Raw genomic sequence first — 19,110 nt, 5'->3', positions numbered from 1 at the left:
GCAGAAGCTCAGGGTCGTGACTTACCCTGTCCTCATTTCTCTGATTTGCCTATTTTTGCTTTAAACTAAACTCTATTTCACTTATTTTGAAAACTAGTATAAAATGACTTTTTTTTATGTTCATTCCTTTTATAATTAGGTCTAATAAAGGTCCTTTTTTGGTCAAATTTAAAGAGATTGATTTCTTTATTTACTTAAATTTTAATACCCTTTTCCTTGTGGATTCGGGTTTTCCCCTTTTATTCCTTTACCCATATTATATGACCATATTGTTGAATGTTGAGCATAAAAATCTCAATAATTCGCTGCACTTTCCTTTTTTTCTCTTATTTAGGATAAAACGAATATAGTTTTGTAAATATTTTAGCTTGAAGTTCCATGAACTTGAAGAATTATGTTAGTAGTGTATCAAAAATATGTTTGATGTCTCTAAGTCAACCTAATTAATATAAAAGAATGGGAAAATTTTTCAAAACAAAAATATTTAAACATTTAATGGGGCTCATAGCAAAACTAATATTTAATGGGGCCTTGTAGCAAAACTTTTAATATTTTTTTTTCACTACACTTAATGCTCTTTTCATCTTTTATTTTTGAGATTAAAATTTACAAAGTTTCTTTCCTATTATACGTGTTTGATTCCACAATTGACATTACTTCTCTCTCCCTTAAACCTCAATTTTTCAATATTAACTTTTAACTCTCCATTGAAAATGTTCAATTTATGTCGAATTACAGTCTATTGATTTAAGATTTTTGTTGGCAGTGAATTTTTTTTAGAATGAATACAATATTAAAAAAATAAAAAATTTGTTGGCATACAATGTGACATAAATACAAAATGATCGCAAAAATTCTATAACTTGTCAGCATACATTTAGAATTAATACAAAATACAAAAGAAATACACAACTTGTTGACATACAAATTAAGATTGAAATACAAAGTGAGCACAAAAAATTTATAACTTGTTGGCATATATTTAGAATTAATACAAAAATAAAAAAAATACAATACTTATTGGCAGACATAATAAGATTAAAATACGAAATGAGCACAAAAATACGAAACTTGTTGGCATAGAGTTAAAATATAAACAAAAATATAATAAAATTGTATGAAGACTAATTTAGAATAACATACAAAATTCCGTAAAATTATTTATCTAATAAAAAATGAAACATATACATAATTTGAAATGAATCCTCCTACAAAATAAATACAAGTTACACCTAAAAAAAATTCAAATTTTAGCAAGATACACATGAATTTTATAATGAATACAAACTGCAAGAAATAATAAAAACGGTAAGAATACAATTTGATAGTTTAGATACAAAATACAAGATGCCATAAAGTTATTTTTCATCACTCTCATCTTCAACAATTTTATCAATTTTTCAAATGTTGACATTGGAAAATGAGACTTCTCCACCTGACGCATCTTCCAAATCTAATTCAATACTTTTGAGCGATTTATCATGATATTGACACTTAAAAAATGACACTTCTTCACCTGATTCTTCTTCCAGATCCAAACCCAACATATAAAATGCTTTTGTATCTCGATACTCGACAAAGGTTTAAAATCTTTTGAATGATTTCTAAGATTTCTTAGAAAAATGGAGTATTTTGATTTAAGAAAAAGACAAGGTTTAAAGTTACTTGAGGATATGGAATAATGAAAGAAATCTTTAGAGAAAAAAAGAGAAATGATAAAATTTGGGTAAAAATATTTAGTGAGTGAAAAGTAGGTAATGGGGTCTATTATTTTTAGTCAAAAAGTGGGCTTAATTTAAGAAATAAAAAGAAAGTAAATTAATTATATAAGGATACACTTTATTTGTTAAAATATGGTTATTCCGATATTTTAAATAAATATTTTTAAAATGTTGTTATGTTGACTAAATATGTTATGTATTATGACTTAATTGCTAATTTTCCCTAAAAGGATTACGAGGTCAATAAGAGATACTATCACATTCTTATAAGAAACAAAAACTTGATTTAAATGCTATCGAACTTGATCAAGCCCAAAAACTCTAATTTTAAAATCATGATCCAAAAGTCGTGCTAAAATAAGAGGGGGATATGTGAAATTTGGTCCTTGTCGATCTAAGGTTCATGAATTTCCTCAATCTATATTTTTGAAACAATGCGTCGTTTCAATTTTAAATGGTTTGAAAAATATGATTATTAGGAGTATAATGAGAATGTAGAGGTGGTACAATGCTAGTTTGTTATTTATTTGAAGGCAATAATATTCATCAAGGTGGATGTGAAGTATTTTGAAGAAATACATTTAGGAATTAACATATAAAAGATAAGCTTGACAAACATATTGGAGGGTAGAATAATATTCATAATCAAGAAAAAAGAAATTGTGATGATCATATACAACAACTATCCATTTGTGCTGCATTTGACAAACAACCTGATCGAATTAAGCATGAATATTTGACACACTTAAATGCTTCAATTGATGTGGTAAGACTTCTTGAATCAAGGGTTGTTATTTTACGATCATGATGAAGGTGAATCATCATTGAATGAAGGTAATTTTATTGACTTTTATTCATGGTAAAAAGATAGGTGTAAAAACGTTAAATCTTTTGTGGTGGAAAATACATTAAGAAATAATAAAAAACTTCTCCAGATATCTTGAGAAATAATTATCACTTATGATATAGAAACATTAAAGGTTAAATGAAACACCAAGGAATTGGAGAGAGGGCTAGAAAGCACAAACAGACAAGTCCACTAACCAAAAATGGACAATGGACCCTTCACAAAACCCTAGTGTAATACTCTGAAAGTCCAAAACCTAATATAAAGTCTCACAAGAGTATCCAAGAATTGAAACACAGTTATAAGACCTAAAATAATGTTTATAATCCATTTAGTAAGTTTTAGAGTCAAGACGTCAAGAAACGTCCATGACGTCTAAAGATTTGTGAAAGAGGTGCTAGTGTGCCTTAGCCTATTTCATGGGGTTTTAGGAGTTGGAAATTGATTAAAACCGGTGGAAAGGTGTCAGAGTTGGAAATCGATTAAAACTGGTGGAAAGGTGTCAAACTAATGTTAGATGTGTTTAGGGTCGAAACATCTGTGTACGAATCCCCAAGGACCACACCAAGGGTCCTTGGAGAGGACCCTCGCATTTAACCCAAATCTGCAAAATTAGGCAGTACTGGCAGTGGTTACATATGAAGCCAATCGATGGGGGCGTCGATGGATCCTTAGTCTCACACTTATCTATTTTCTAGAAATGGCCAAAATTCATACTCTCTGAATTTAACGATGGACCTGGAGGACAATAGGTGTCACAATCCGAAAGTACCCCCTAGATGTTAGGGAGACCCCTTGGGTCATGGCCAGGTATACTTGACCCTTTGGGGTCTTCTACAAGCCTTGAGCTATCGTTCATTACATATGACATGAAAAGTAGTGCAGAATTAAAGCTTTTAGAGACATTTAATATAAAAAGGAATCTATTATAACTACTAAGAAAATCTCATCGTCACAAGCCAAACTTAAAGACACGACATAAATAATTTAGGGACACAACTCTTTACATTTAAAAGAAATACATAAGAAGTATTAACATAAGAAAACTAAGAAGATAGGAATTATGCCCTCGAATATATGAGGACACACTTTGTCTTGAGAGGAACTTTCCCAAGCTTCGCCTCTAAATTTCAACCTTGCTTCCAAAACCCATACTTATAAAGTATAGAAAAGTCTGGCTTTAGTACAAAACAATGTACTAATACATATGCATAAAAAATAAATATGAAAAGGGACATTTTAATAAAAACCCATTTTCATATCAATTAAGTAAAACATTCATGAATATAGAAGTAAATCAACATAAGAATCATCATTTAACACTTAGAGAAGAATTTCCATAATTTTAACCAAAGAGGACCATATTACAGTAAACTTTCAAAATGTTACAGTGAAATCATTTTTGACATTACAGTGAACTTCAAAGGACAAGCAAAGAGGAAGTGAACTCATTTCCATAGCAGTTGCCCTAACTAAGGATTATCCTAAGACTCACCAAGGTAAGACATGAAGGAAGTATGCATATGCCTCCTTCAATAGTCACCAAAGCGATCCTCAAGACTACCCCTTTTCGGCTTACTAACCTCGAGAGAACAAGCTCCCACTCAATGAAAAGACATTAGAAGAACACCCAAACAACCCACCAAGACTTCCCTTTCGGAATGCCTACTTAGTGCAATGAGTAGATGGTGTCCCATACCACCACCTACCCTAACTATTACACTCTTTTAGGCTTGGCACCAAGACTCCCCTTTCGGAAGGTGTACTTAGTGCAATGGATAGATAGCATCCCATAGCACTACCTACCCTAAGTAGTACGTTCTTTAGGAGACTTAGTTCATTCAATTCACATAATTCTCACCAAAACTCCTCCTTTCGGAATGCCTACCTAGTGCAATGGATAAATAGCGTCTCGTACCACCACTTACCCTAAGTAGTACGTTCTTTTAGAAGACTTATTTCAATCAATTCTTTTGTGGAGGTTTAGCTTAACCGACATAAACCATGCGAGCTATACATGGAATCCTGACATTAACCACTATCGGATGAGGGATCCTCACTTGCCTAGAGTAAGGTCATTATTTTTAGCTTTTACATGGATTTCCTAATAAGTACACCTATGCGGGCGCATAGTTAAGGGATAAGGAGATTGCTACTAAGTACTCATTCTCTACTCACGAGGAATACTCATCTCAAGAGGTACATTTTAATACATTATCTCAACTCACGAAGTGTAGCCACCTCTTTTTCATATCCTCTCGGTGCTAGAAATAACCCCCACAAATTCTAAACACTTTAATCTATAGGTTAAGGATAGCTAGTGAACACCACATCTCAACTCACGAAGGGCATTCATACTCCGACCTATCTTAGAAAGCTTTTAGTTGTAGTGAGGTTGCTACTAAACATTTCACTCAACTCACGAAGTTGTCCACCTCAAAACTCCTCTATTTACTCAATTAACTTCATACATTCATTTAAGTGCGTGTGAGTACTTGTGATCACATCTTGCATACAAGCATCATTTCATTAACATTAGCTTCTATACATGCTTTGGTCCTATATTAATCAATTTACACACTTTACACTTCACAAGTCATATACTTTACCTAGGCATAATCTAAGCCAAACATGCTATTAAACTTCACAAAACATAAGACAAGACTTATCTTCAATATCACTTAATTTCATATACTAGGCCTTCAAATCAACACTCACAAAACATATAAGTAATTTCAAGTTCATCAAATAAACACCGCCACCAAGAAGGTTGACCATACCACTCAAGAGCAATTTACAATAAGAACTATGCAATATGAGAAAGTCACCATTTAACCAAGACGTAATAACCTATAATAATTTTATCAACATTTCATCAAAATAAGACTCTTAGGAAAGTAGCTAAATCAACATATTAACATAAGAAAACCAAAGTTCATACTTTACCCAAACATGCTCATATAACCCATTTCCCAAGCTAAAAATTTAAATATGCATAAACATGAGTTCATTAGGGTTTTTAACATGAAAATCATCAATTATTACAAGAATAAACACATTAAAAACATAAGAACACTTTTACAAGAAGACCCATATTTAAAATCAAAGATAGAAGGAAATAGAGTTTGAAAACCCTTTTTGAAATATTTTGGAAATGGTTCCTTGAATGAAAGAGAAGGAAAAATTCCAAACCAAATATTATTTCCCTCCATGAGTCTTAGCTTTAATGGTGACTTTGGGAGAGTTTTCTTTAAAGAAGGAGTTTGAATATTTTAAGTGAGGGGTCTTGTCTAGGTCTAGGGTTTAAAAATAACTTAATATAACCTAAAAAAAACTAAAAAATATTTACCTAGGGTTAAAAAAGACTTGGGGTGAATTTACATAAAACAACCCGAGTTGGTAGCAACTTCCACAACTTTTGGGAGGAGTTAATCGACGGCCCAAGCTACGGCCCGTCGCTTGGTTGACGGCCTGTCCTGCTGGGCGTCGATGACTTCAGAGGCTGCTAAATGGGGGTCTATACTTCCCACTATTTATGGGATTACCCCCCCCCAGTCGACGGGGTGTCAATGAGCCCACGCCCATTAGATTGGCTCATCGATTGAGCAATGGTTTTGACAGTTTTGTCCAAGTCTTGGGCCCTTCAACTAGGGCCCCTTGTGGGTAATAAGTAGGGTCGTGCTTAAACATTAAACCCCTAAAATAAGTTTTCTAGGTCTTAGTAACTCCTCACATCAGTTTCAAGCAAAACTAACACGTAAAACTCACTCAAACATAACAAGACGTAAGAACATTTTCTAAGGCACACCTTCTGAATCTTGGACGTTTGACCTCCAAAATTAACCAAACTTTATACACTGCCTAAGAACCCTAAAGTAACTCATTGTAACTTAAAATTAAATCAAGAAACAACCATGAGACTCTAGTTCACCTTAGTTCAATTTAGGGCGTTACACTTGGTCATTGGTGTGAGTAGCGACACATCCATGTACAAGATACTATAGAATGATAGAAGTTTCATTTTAGTATCTCTTGTAATGTCGTGCCTTAGATTTGATTCATATAATGTGTATTTTCTCAACCTATTCTATTTGTGTTTATAGGACATGAATACGAGGAGATGAACCGCTAGAAAGGCGGAAGGAGGTGTAGCTAATGAGAGGATCCCTCCCCATGTTGACCAAGTTCCTATTGTTGGCCTATAGGAAGAGAATGAGGAGGTTCCCCTTAAAGAACCTCAAGTGTCTCCAGAACCCCAAAAGACTCAAGTGTCTCCTAGGCGTGAAGCTCCTTTTGTTGAAAGACATATGACTAATGCGGATTTGAGGGCTTCCATGATAATTTGACCCAACTCATGATGTCTCAAGATCATGTCGTCAATAATCTCTTTGTTGCTCAAACTAACCAAGGATTCAGATCCGAACCTAATGCTAGTACTCCTGCTTCTAGAATTTGAGATTTTATGAGGATGAACCCTCCTACTTTTTATGACACAAAGGTAGATCAAGATCCACAAGGTTTCATAGATGAAGTTTTCAATGTGGTAGATGCCATAGGTGTGACCCTAAGGAGAAATCGGAGTTAGCCTCTTACCAACTCAAAGATGTGGATCAAGTGTGGTTTGAGCAATGGAGGGTTTAGAGACCCTTCGAAAGAGGACCGGTTGAGTGGGAGGAATTCTAACAGGCTTTCCTAGATAGGTTCTTTCCCCTAGAGTGGATGGAGAAGAAGATGGTTGAATTCATGAACCTTCGTCAAGGGGGAATGAGTGTGCAAGACTACTCTCTCAAATACACCTAACTCTTTAAGTATTCCCAAGCCATGGTATCCAACCCTAGGGCTAGGATGAAAAAAAATTTGTGATGGGAGTGTATAGCTTGGTGGAGAAAGAGTGTCGTACGACAATGATTCTTAATAACATGGATATTTCTATGCTCATAGTGTATGCCCAAAAAATTGAGGAATAAAAAATTATGGAGATAAGGCAAGAGGTTAAGAGGCCTAGGTCAGATGATTCTAGTCATCAAAACCTAAGAAGAGGTTCTATCACCAAGATTCTTCCGTGGGAAACAAGGATAAGGCTCCAAACAAATATTCCCAAGGTGGTGGCCACACATTTGAGAGGACTAGGTGTACTGCTTGTGGGATGCAACATTTTGGTAGGTGTCTTGTCGGAACGGATGGTTGTTTTTCTTGTGGTAGAAAAGGCCACAAAATGAGGGACTACCATAGCATCAAAGCAACAGGGAAAGAGGTCAATCAAGCTTCCCTAGATCCTAATGCTTCAAATATGAACCCTCCCTCTGGGATGGGAGCTAGGAAGAATAAGTAATCCGGAGTTGATAGTCCCGGTAAGTCTTGACTCTTTATGATTGTTATTTTTATGTTATTAAATGAGTTTATATAGTTTTACACTTCATGTGATCATGCCATCTTGATGAATTGCTCAAAGAATGAATTTTTGAATTTTTTTTGCATGTGTTGGGTAGTGTTACAGTGATGTTCGCTGTAAGTTTTGTGAATTTTAAAAAGAAATTTATTTTGTCTTTGATTGAAGTTTGAATGTGTGAAAGAGTGTTGTATATTAGTATGTTTAATGTTGGAGAATATATATCCTCCATAAAAGGAATAAAAGGATGAATTTTGAACTTGTGAAGTTTTGCAAAAGTTGCCTATGTTCGTAGTGTGTGAAAATGTGGAATGATGCTCCTTGCTAGTTGATGCCTTGATTTAGAGTGTTGATCATGATTTTAATGTGTTATGTGTTTCTAATGAAGTCCTTGATGGTCTTGAAGTTTTAGTGTCATTCGAGGACGAATGTATTTCTAAGTGGGGGAGAATTTAACGCCTTAATACAAACTAAGGTGATCTAGAGCTTCTGTTTGTTTCTTGATTTAATTTTGTGTTAAAATTAGTTACATTAGTGTTCTAAGCAAGTGTTTGAAGTTTGGAGGTCAAACAACCAAGAACATCCATGATGTTCGGAAGGTATGCCTTAGATAGTGTTCTTGTGTCTTGAGGTGTTTGAGTAAGTTGTATGTGTTAGGTTTAATCAAAATTTATGTGGGATATTCCTAAATCCTAGAAGACTATGTTTAGGGTTTTAATGTTCGGGTACGACCCCATCTAGGACCCACGAGAGGCCCTAGAAGAGGACCCTACCTCTTGGCAAAAAACTGCCAAACAGTGACCAAACGACAACCCAAGGGACGGTCCGTTGGTCAACCAGCGGTCCGTCAACCATGGAAGATTTGAAGCTTCAAGGCAGTGTCCTGCTCCTGATTGAGGCTAAGTCTCAACCAACGATACCCAACCAATGGGTCGTTGGTTGACAAACGGTCCGTTGGTTGGTCCATTTGTGAGACTGCCCCAAAAGCTGTCAACTCCCTGTAATGACTTGGGGTGTTTGGTAAATTCACCCTAAGTCTTTATAAACCTAGGAATTTATTTTTAGGGTTATTTAGATAATGTATTTCAAATCCTATTACCTAATTTTAGACCTCATTTCCTAAAATCCAAAAACCCTCTCCCTTATAACTCTCTCTCAAGACTCTTTGGAGGCTAGAAGTCAAGAAGAGCTAGGAAGGTTGTTGGTGTCCAAGTTCATCAAAATAATTGGGGTTTCTCTTATATAAAGTATGGTATCCATCCTTGAACCCTCTTATATTCAAGGAGTCATTTCCAAAAGATTTCGAAAAGAATTTTCAAACTCTACTTTCTTCTATCTTTGATTTTAAGCATGGGTCTTATTGTAAAAGTGTTTTAAGATTAAAATGTGTTTATTTTTGTATTAATTGATTATTTGAATGTCAGAACCCCAATGAAATTAGGTATATGCATATTTCAAACTTTTAACTTTAGAAATGGGTTAAATGAACATGTTTGTGTAAGGTGTGAGCTTTGGTTTTCTTGTGTTGTTATTATGATTTATCTACGTTACTAAGGACCTTATTGTGATGAAATATTTTGAAATTGGTTATAGGTTGTGATGGATTGGATAAATGGGGGGAGTTGCTTATTATGTATAATTGTCATTATAAATTGCTCTTGAGTGGTATAGTCCACCTTCTTGCTGGCGGTGTTTATTTGATGAATTTGATTATAAGTAATATGTATTGTAAGTGTGTATTTGAAGGCCTAATATGTTAAATTAAGTGATAATGAAGATAGTTCTTGTGTTATGTATTATGAAGCTTGAATTGCATGTTTGACTTAGATTATGCCTAAATGAAGTATATGATTATGTGAAGCATGTAAGGTGTGTTATTTGATAAATAATGGCCTAAACCATGTATAGAAGTTAATATAAATGAAATGATGCTTATATACAAGATGTGATCACAAGTACATACACACACACTTAAATGAAGGCATGAAACTATGTTGAGTAAATAGAGAAGTTTTGAGATGGACACTCTTCGTGAGTTGAGATGAAGTGTTAAGTAGCAACCTCGGTACATCCTAAGAGCTTTCTAAGATAGGATGAATTCCCTCCATGAGTTGAGATATGGTGTTCACTAGTTATCCTTAACATATAGTATATAATGTTTAGAATCCATGGGGGTTATGTCTAGCACCGAGAGGATATGAAGAAGAGATGGTTACACTTCGTGAGTTGAGATGTTGTATTCCAATGTACCTCTTGAGATGAGTACTCCTCGTTAGTAGATAATGAGTTACTTAGTAGCGATCTTTTTATTCCTTAACTATGTGCCCGGATAGGTGTATCTATTGGGAAATCCATGTAAAAGTTAAAAAGAATGACCTTACTCTAGGCAAGTGAGTGTCGCTCATATTATTGGGGTTAATATCGGGATTCCATGTCTATCTCTCATGGTATACGTTAGTTTAGCTGACTCCCAAAAAAGAAACAAATATGCTAAGTCTTCTAAAAGAGTGTACTACTTAGGGTAGGTAGTGGAATGAGACGCTATTTATCCATTGCACTAGGCAGGCATTCCGAAAGGGGAGTCATAGTAAGTCTTATGTGAATTGAATGAACTAAGTCTCCTAAAAGAACGTACTACTTAGGTTAGGTAGTGTAATGGGACGCTATCTATCTATTTCACTAAGTAGACCTTCCGAAAGGGGAGTCCTGGTGACAAGACTTCAAAAAGAGTATCCTACATAGGGTATGTGGTGGTATGGGATGCCATCTAATAATTGCACTAAGTAGGCATTCCAAAAGGGAAGTCTCGGTGGGTTTTTTAGGTTCTCTTCTAATGTCTTGTCATTGAGTGGTGGCTTGTTCACCCGAGGTGAGTAAGCCAAAAAGGGGTAGTCTTGAGGATCGCTTTGGTCTATATTGAAGGAGGCATATGCGTACTTCCTTCATGTCTTACCTTGGGGAGTCTTAGGATAATACTTAGTTAGGTAAACTTCTAGGGAAATGAGTTTACTTCCTTTTTGCTTGGTCTTGGAAGTTCACTCTCTTAGAATTAGGATAGCTCATTGTAAATGTGAAAAATGACATACTGTAATATTTTTGGAAGTTTAATATGAATGCTCCTCTTTGGTTAAAATTATGAAAATTCTTCTCTAAGTGTTAAATGATAATTCTTATATTTTTTCACTAATATATTCATAAATGTTTTACCTAATTAGGATAAAATTGTGTTTTTACTAAAACGTCCCTTTTTGCATGTCTTTGCATATGCCATACTTAGTACATTATTTGTACTAACCCTATTCTTTTCTATACTCTATGAGTATAGGTTGAAGGCTTTTGGGTTATTTGAAGGTGAAGCTTGGGAATATACTCTCTCAAGATTTGGTTTGCCCTCATATATTAGAGGACATAGTTTATGTTTTCTTAGTTTAATATTAGGACTTATTATGTATTTTCTTTCAATGTAAAGGGCCGTGTCCCTAAGATATTATATTGTGTCTTTAAGTTGTGTTGTGACGATGAGATTCTCTAAATATTTATGAAAGAGTAGCATTTTATTTAATGTCGTGAAAAGTGTTCATTTCGCGCTACTTTTCATACTTACGTAATGAACGATAGTTAAAGGACTTGTACAAGATCCGAAAGGGTAAAGTACACCCGGTCATGATCTAAGGGTTTTCCCTAACTTCTAGGGGGTACTTAATGGTCATGACAATGAGTAGATGGCATCCCATGCCACCACCTACCCTAAGTAGTACACTCTTTTAGAAGGTAAGGATGTCCTTACTTGCATTTCCAATAGACTCCCTAGGATCGACGGACCGTTGGTTGACCAACGGATCCTCCCTTGGGTCGTCGTATGGTCACTATTTTGGCAGCTCCTTGGCAAGAGGTGGAGTCCTCTTCTAGGGCCCCTTGTGGGTACTATGTGGGGTCGTACATAGACGTTAAACCCCTAAACATAGTCATATAGGTCTTAGGATCATTCCACATCAATTTTGATTAAAATGAACACGTGAAACTCACTCAAACACATCAAAACACACAAGCACTTTCTACGGCACACGTTCCGAACGTCATGGATGTTCTTGGACGTTTGACCTCCAAACTTCACACACTGCCTAAGAATATCAATGTAACTAATTTTAACTTAAATTTAACTAAAGAAAAATTCACGTAGCTCTAGTTAACCGTAGTTCGTTTTAGGGAATTACAGTGCAAGTGGCAGTTAACTAACCTACGAATTGTAGGTCGGGGTTTGGTAGGTCAGGCCTGTTTTCACTATCAAGTTTTAAATGAGGTCAATTTAATTATTTAATTAGTAGGGTTTTAATTAGTGGTGAAGGTTGTATAATTAATTTATTGAAGTGACTATATATGCTATCCTAAGTCTAAACCCATATTAACACCCCAAAATTCCCAAACTCAAATCACTCTTCCTTCTCTCTACGTTCTCTATCCCCAAAGAAAGCTCCATAGAAGACCAAGGTCAAGGGCATTAGGGCTTTAAGAAAATCATTTTTTCCATCAATATTCAAGGACAATGAGGGTATGGGAACCTTTCACCTTTGGTATTCCTTTACCTTAAGGGTTCTTTCAAAATTGATTTACAAAAGATAAATTGAACATGGGTTTATTACTAATCCGAAATTAATATTTCTAATTACATTGTTCTTAATTTCTAATGATTTTTATGGTTATATTATGATGTATTATTTTTAAAGCTTGTGACATACCGAAACCACACCCGAGCTGTTAGGGTCAATCTCGGACTGCAACTGGCGTACTTGACCTCTCGGAGGCCTTGTACAAGCCCTTGCATATCATTCATCGCATATACATAATGAAAAGTAGTTGAAATTAAAACTTTTCACAAAACATATCATAGCGTTTCAATTCTCTTTCATATAAACTCATAGGAAATTCTAATTCTCAATCTCATCGATCTTAAGACACAAGAATACTTTTGGGACACGGCCCATACACAACACAAATATAGAAATACTTAGTCTATTACAATACTTCAATAAGAAACATAAAATACATCTATGCCCTCGAATCAAATGAGGACATACTTCGACTTCTCTTGAATGATGATACAGTCCAAGTCTTCCTTCCCAAATTCTCCTCACCTACCAACAACTATATAAATAGATAAAAGCATAGATTAGTACGACCAGATATACTAAATATGACATAATGCATGAAAATCATGATATGCATCTATTCAATTAAAAATATCATATTATAATCATAAGAACAACATTTAACAACTTAGAAACACATAATATAACATTTAAGCAATTAATCACATTTTTGAGCTAACTTAACAGTGAGCTCAACTCACTGTACTGTGAAGGAATTCACTGGTACGATGAAGTTGTCTACTTCTTCCTTATACACGTTATAGCATGTAGTCTTCTCACTAAAAGTTATCCTAAGACCCACTTAAGCAACACAAAGAGAAACCACCCATAAAACCTCTCTAAGCATACCTAAATGACCCTCAAGAATATTTATACTAAGACACATAGAAGACATCAAACATATCAACATATAGATAATATGACATTCACTTACCAAAGGCTATCAACATACCTACTTAAGTAAATCAAGATGATAACATCCATGATTGACCTCTTCAAGACTATATAAATAATCCTTAAGACTTCCTAGTTTAAATCATGTCCACATAATTAGCCATTTCCCTAACTAAAGTCATTCTTAAGACTCATCTAGGTAAGATACGAAGTGACCATTCCTATGCTCCCTTCACACCTTAACTAGACAACCCTTAACTACTGTAGATAAGTACTTATTCATTTGAAATACTTTCTTAACTAAAGTCATTACATTTATTACTTCATTTAGGAGACACTCAACACATAAAGTACATTCAAGTAAGGGTCTTGAACAAGACCTAGGAACTCCAACAAACACCTTCGAAGCCTATTCTACTATGTCTAGATAGCGTCCTAAACCACCACCTAAACTTCATAGAACTTCTCTAATAATACTAGGTATTCGATATGATGATAATAGGCAATAACCAACATAGACAACGATAGCAAGACACGGAATCCGAAGTTCTAACCTACTCCGATGAGGGTGTTCTACTTGCCAATGGTAGAATTTAGACACATCTTATGTAGACCCATGGTTAAGGAATACGAAGGGCATACTTTGTAATCTAGTCTCATTCTTTAACTAGAACTACTTCCCTTACCATACTCACTCAGTGCTAGACTTTGTTCTCATAGATTAATTTATATTTAAGGTTAATATAAAGGGGTTCCATATCAAGTTCATAACCCAATCACATTCACCCTACCAAAGAAAGGTCCACTAGGGCTATCTCACAATGGCGACAAGAAGCTCTTGATGACTTTCCTAAGGATTTATATGATGACGTTCCAGCCAATTAACCTTAATTCTATCATTCCTTTAATTTGAAGTATACCATTACGTCTTACGACTTCAACATTTATAACATTATCACTAGGTTCAAGGTTTCACATAAAAGACCCTCTTAATTCCATTTACGGTCACATGTCATTCATACATTCAAGACTAAGAGACTTTAGCATACTAATTCAAGAAATAACATATTCACTTTCACACATAGATCAAGAAAGGGACACAAGTCAACCAACACAAGACACCATATACTTCACTTTAACTAATAATACATGTCATTCTACAAGCACATTGAAATGAGCCTTATCATCTTCAAATCGTCATGACCCTTATCATATTCAAGTCATCCTATATACTATCACATCAACATAAATATGACCATCATAGACTTATATAGTCAAGTAGTAATAACATACATCAACCTTAAGACTATACACACAAAGCCATAGTCATAGTCTAACATGATTTCCAAAATAATATCAATAAAACACATATACTTTCACATTACTTAACATGTAGATAGATATTATCATACTTCACATAATCAACTACACAATTAATTACATTACTTCAAGTAGTTTGGCAACAAGGCCATGATCATTACATCACGTAAAATAACGCCGACAAGGCCACATCAATTGCAAGTAAAGCACATAACCCCGCCACCATAAGTGGATCATACTAATCACAATAAAATTTAATTCTAATAATAATAAAATAAAAGAAATAGGGAATCTTACCACCACATCATCCTCAACACCTCAATCCAATGTCAAATCACCACATTCGATATCACAAGGTCCTTACTCATGGCCATAACCAACAATCTAACATAATTATAACAATATTCATGAAACTAGGTCAAATTACTACATATTCATCAATATAATTCAACCTAGATATCAATTTACTAAAATTATAACATCAATTAATAGCCTACATAAAACTACATTAGAATTCATCAACATTAAATCAATATCAAGTAACCCATAACTTAGTAAAAAACTAGGGTTTATCCAATTCATGGTTTCATAGGTTATTTTAGTTTGAAATCATAAATAAATTAACAATTAAATCACAATTCAATGTTTCGAAACCATTAATGCAAGATCCCATAGAATAGATCATAAAATTGGATAATTCAACTTGAAAACTTTAGAAAACATCTTTGAAAGTTGGGATCCTTGATGAAGAGAGTTTCAAGGATCAAAATCTATACCTCAATGAATATAATTCTTAAATTTAATGAAGAATATCCATTGAATTCTTTAATCTAAGCCCTTCCTTCAGTTTTAACTCCAATGAAGTTCTAGGGAATTTCTAAGGTATTTAGTATTTTGATTTGGAAGAATGAAATCTTCTAAGTGTTAAAGACTTATATACACACTTAAAATACCCAAAAGACCACTTAGGAACCGCCAAATATCTTATTTGGAAGTGGGGTGATATAACAAGTTCACCCCTCAACTAACAGTGAACTGCACGCACGGACACAGACCCATCGACAGCTCGTCCTGTTGACCAACGGATCGTCCTGCTGGTCCGTGGTCAGGGACTGAGTCTTGTCCTTGGATTCCTCCCCCACACTCTTAAGTTTCCATCGATGCATCACCACCAACGCGGCGTCGACTAGCCCACTGGGCGTCGATTGCTATCCGTTCGTTTGGCTGTCTTGGACAGTCTTGGCACCAATTTTGGGTCCTTCCTCAAGGACCCCTGGATGGTCTTTAGGGATGTTTGCCCAGACGTTTCCAACCCAAACATGATTTTATACGTTTCTAAAACCTCTCACATGAATTTCACACAAAATGAACATGTAAAACTCGACGAAACATGCCTAGACACACAAGGTCATTTCAAGGCAAAAATTTGGAACGTCATGGACGTTCTTTGACGTTTGACCTCCAAAATTTACGTAACTTGACACACTACCTATATACATAGAAACACATATGAGGCACATAGGTGACTTACTCATCGAACGTCTTTGTCGTCCCTTGACGTTTGACTTCCAATGCACCTAAACCCTTAGACACTGCCTCAAGACCATATAATAGACCAATTTAGGACCTTATAAAATCATGACAACAATATTAGTCTCTAGTTCACCTAAGTCATTTTCGAGGTCTTAGAATCTCCTCCACTTGGACAACATTCAATCTCGAATGACACTTGCCACACTCCGAACACTTCCAAGAATAGACATCCAACTAGTAGATCATGACCATACCATATAACACATAATCAAAACGAGAACATCAATTTCACATAGTGAAGAGATTCTTAGCATAACAAGAAACTACAAAAACATTTTATAACTCATCATGCTACAAAACACATATGCCTCATTCCAAATAATGAAAAATCATTTTATTTTCAATATCATACTCATATATATCAGTTCTAACCATATTAAAACAATTTTAGACCAAAGAATCAATTTTCAAACTTCCAAAAATTTAACGGTGAGCAATTCCAATGGTACAGTGAAGCAAAATTTTCAAAAATGCAACTTTTAGGCAGTTCATGATAGAAAGATGCTAATATGAAAAGTAACATCATATAAACATATCTTACAACATATTCATAGCTTCATAAAATGCACAATTCAAGGAATCAATGAAATTCAATTTCAACAAAACTCCTAAACACAACGCACGTGCACCATCTACCTACCATACTCCCCAACTTAGAAGGAACTCATATCACTAAAAAGAGAAAATCAAAGACTTACTCTCATCAGCATCATCATGATTCTCATCCGGTTTTGATCTTCTTACCCAGAGTGCATAGAAATGAGACTTTGCCTTTGGAACATCCTCCTTAGGAACATTAGGAGCAACTTGTTTACCCTCTTTTCCTCTAGAAGTAATATTAGGACAGTATCACACTCTACGTCCTTCCTTGACACAATCATAGCAACTCTCGGTACCCCTTAGACACTTACCATAATGCCTCTTTTCACAAGTGACACATGTAGGTTTGACATTTTGAGAACCACCTTCTTTCTCCAATTTCACCTTAGCACTCCTAGGTTCTTCTTGAGTTTGGGACCACTTCTTAAACCTAGATTTCTCTTGGTCACTAGATTTTGATGAAGGATCTCTTTAGTGTTCATGAGCATTTTTTGGCAACTCGTTGGAGTTCCGCCGGGATTCGGCCATTTCCGCTTTTTTCTGCCTTTTCGTTTGAGGCCACAAACCATGGACATCCAACTTTCTTTCTCTTGTAAACAACCAATGTTCACCCCTGTTCTCTTTGTCTTCTCCGGCCAACTCAAAATTGGAGCCACTGACTTTCTCTATTCTTTTTTTCGGATAAAAAACCGGTCAGAAACCCCAAACAAAACAACTTTTCTTCTTCCTCTTCAGCGAGTAAATCACATCCAACTCACCACCCACACCAACAAACCGCATGAAGCAAAACTAAAATCTTGTTTTCCTTCTTAAACCCCCATTGTTGGCGAGCCTTCAATAAACAAGTGTTGCCATTCCCTTCCCCTTTCCCCTCTTTTATATTTTGTTTAGTTTGCAGGCACTCCGACAAGTCAAATCTTTGTGTTGTTGCGACTTTGAGCTCTGGTGAGCTCGTGAGAAGCCACCACACTCTTGAACCAGATCTCATTCATTTCCGACCTCGCACCACTAAGCTCCGACGAGCAGATACATAGTAAGAGAACCCAACATCCATGGAAAGCTTTGTTTCTCTTACTTTAGTCCTAATTTATTATTTTATTTTAGTGATTTATTGATGTTCTAATTATCTATTTATTTTCTATTAATATGATTTTCTAGATTGTGTTTATATATTTTCAATTGCAATTTTAAATACTTTAATTAATTAATTTGAATAGATACTAACAATACTCATTTTTTTTAAATAAACTTGTTTTGACATGCTTTTTATTTAATTAAGTAATTTAATGTGTTAGCTTCTTCTAGTGTTTTTTTTAATAGTGTAGTGTTGATACTTGAGATGGGTTTATTGGTATTATGTTATACTTGGCATTAGTTCTTTAAGTTTTCTTTTTTACTAGTGATTATAGTAAGGATGTAAACAATTATTATTGTATGATGTTATTGCACATATTATTAGATGAAATTGGTTGGTTGATGGTTAGACCATGGATGATATTTTTTGAAGGAGAATTGATACGACTTTGTGATCTTGAACCTTTACTTGAATTGTGATGGCTTGTACTTGATGATGAAGTTCAATTGAAGCATATCTTGTGATTAGATTAAGTAGGTGTTAGTATGATGATGTAATTGAAATGTCTTGATTATGTGAATTATGAGATTGTGATTAAGATGAAATGATATAAGGTTTGTTATGATTTACCTCTGTGCCTTACTATAGCATGATGATGATTATGTGTTAATCTCACATATGAGGGTCGTATTGAAAGGATGTTCTCATGCAATTCCTATTGAGCCAATGACTATAACAATACAAGGGGTTAGTCTCCTATGACCTAGACTTTTGATTACTAAAGAAAGACTTAAAATACATTTCAAAAGGGACTCTAGCTTAGCACCGAGTGGACTAGTAATGAGGAGTGTCCCTTCCAACGTAGGGAATGTAGGTTTACTATTGTACTCATGATATAGAGATTATAATTCCACTGGCATAAAGAGGGTCTCAAACATGTCTCCTAGTTCTTTAACTATGTTTCCCCCGTAGGAATACTAGCTAGTGGATCGGCTTAAATGCTATGTTCATGTTTTGGTACTACC

The sequence above is a fragment of the Solanum lycopersicum genome, chromosome 1, assembly GCF_036512215.1.
Source record: "Solanum lycopersicum chromosome 1, SLM_r2.1".
Lineage (NCBI taxonomy): Eukaryota > Viridiplantae > Streptophyta > Magnoliopsida > Solanales > Solanaceae > Solanum > Solanum lycopersicum.
Note: the sequence above shows the minus strand (reverse complement) of the source record.